This window comes from Mandrillus leucophaeus, unplaced genomic scaffold (genome assembly GCF_000951045.1).
Source record: "Mandrillus leucophaeus isolate KB7577 unplaced genomic scaffold, Mleu.le_1.0 Scaffold282, whole genome shotgun sequence".
Taxonomy (NCBI): Eukaryota; Metazoa; Chordata; class Mammalia; order Primates; family Cercopithecidae; genus Mandrillus; species Mandrillus leucophaeus.
The window spans coordinates 2,817,388-2,819,639 of record NW_012102943.1 but is presented as its reverse complement, the minus strand read 5'-3'; positions in this window follow the sequence as shown (position 1 = coordinate 2,819,639).

Here is a 2,252-nt window from a genome sequence, read left to right as displayed (position 1 = left end):
CCATTATCTCAACCACAGAGCTAGCTCTGACCCTGGCATTCCAGAATTACCTACAAATCTTCTCATTTTTTAGTCAGTTTCTTAGACTCTCAAGTTCAACAGGACCATCAGGCTTCTCAATGATACTATCGTATGTGCTCCCCAGCCTTTTATTAGTTGTTTTAAATGTCTGTCTCCCTGCTTCTGCCATCTGCTGACTGCAAACTGGCTTTTTGCAAATATACAGAGCAAAACTGTTCCCTCTGCCCTAAGGCAAGCAGTATCAGTCAGTATAGGCCAAGTTGCACTGCAGTAACAAGCAACCCCCAAATCTAAGAGGCTCAGCCCAGCAGAAGTGTCCTTATCACCTATGCTACATAGCCTGTGCAGGCTCGCAGGGCATGCTGTGCTTATCATGGCGATGTATGCTTCATCACAACATGCTTCCACGAGTGTCAAAACAGAGTCAGAGGTCTGTAGACAACAGATCTGCAGAGGTCAAAAATCAGGCTCTGGAGTCTCTGTTCCAGCCACATATTTCCTTTGAGCAAATTCATCTCCTTAACTGTCAGTTTCTCATCTGTTAAATGAGGACAATGAAAAAGTACTGACTTCACAGGTTTGCTATGAGGCTGAGAGGATGGGTGTAAGCCCATAACATAAAGTCTGGTTCACAGGAAGAACTCAATAAATGTCAGCTGATAGGAAGTTGGCAGAATATTCTGTTCACTTAATTGTGGCTACCATCTCTAGAGAGAACAACCCTGGTTCTTTCCACTGTTCCTTGCTTTAACCAGTTTAATTTCTTTGAAGAGTTAAGGAATTGTCTCTTCCTAATTGTCATTTTCGTATTATTTTTGACGCATTTTTATCCCATCAGAGAGATTCAAAGCTGAGGCAGAAAAAGGTCTATGTGTCTTGCTAACCCCAAACTAGATTTATCCCGTTCAACTTTCATTACCAAGTCTTTCTGAGAAGTCCAAAGAAGGAAGATCAAATTTGGAAAAGAATCTTTGCTTGATATAAAACTCAATGGCAGATAGACAGAGAAATCAAACTGGAACGTCAGAATTGGAGGGGACTTTTAGAACGAGACCCATCCTCTCCTCTCTTTTACAGATGGGAAAACAGAAGTCCAGAGAGGAAAATAGACCGATACAGTGTCACGCCACAATTCAGTGTCAGAGTTGGGACCAGAATCTACTTCCTTTAATCCCAGCCATGGGGCTTTCCATGTACTACATAAGAGTACAACATTCTTCAGCACTGGGATGGGGGAGGAGGGGATCTCCTGGAATTATAGCTTGTCCTCATTTCACAGAGTTGTACTCCAGCAGAGCTGTAAAGTTAAGAGTCCTATAAACATTACCTTATTAAGGCTTCTTGGAAACCCAAGGTCACAACTCCTCTGGATCATGGGACATGAGCTGAGCATCCAGTGAACAAACAGATGGTAATGTTACATTTTTCACTTCGTTAATGCAACCTGGCTTCTAATTATAGGATTTGTTTAACGGTCCTGGGTGGTTTATGAAGGCTTGGAGTCAGCCTGCAGCCCTGAGGGTGGCTGAGGAGTATCAGACCAGGAGACGCACGCAGGGGTTGGGGCCTCAAGGCAGGGAGGGGAGACGAGGACAAACAGAGTCAACTTCAGCCAAGGCCTGGAAGAGGATATTTAAGTAATTTTCCCTAATCTAACCGAGCTGCTCCCAGTTGGAAATCATTTCTAATAACGTCTGTGGTGCCATAACCCTTTCATACGTGGGTGGTGAATATGCATTTGTTCTATGGGAATTAGGTGAAATAATTATCATATTACTCTAGTCATCCATGTCAAATTGAATTCCCCTGCAATGGTGGTGACCAATGCAGTGAACCCCTCCCTGTCCCTGGGGAAAGATGGCTCAGGGGCCTGGCTCCATCTCTTTGTCTGTCACTATAGTTAAGCTCATGATCTAAGGAGGCAACAGGTGGAGACTGGTCGGGGGCAGAATGGGATCATTATGAAGATGAAAGGCTCCCAGCCTCATGCAGCCAATCTGGGATACAAGGGTCTTGTGAAGACTCTCCCACGCCCAGATGCTTAAGGTCCAGCCCAGCTACCACATAGTCACATCCCTCTCCTCATTCAGGGCTCTGTTGCAAGCTCAGCCTGGGCCCCCACTGCTTAAGGAAACCCCCCCAAAACCCTCGTCATGTCCCAAGTTTTCCAAATCTCACAGAACCTCCATTCCTGAGTTAGTACACACACACACACACACACACACACACAC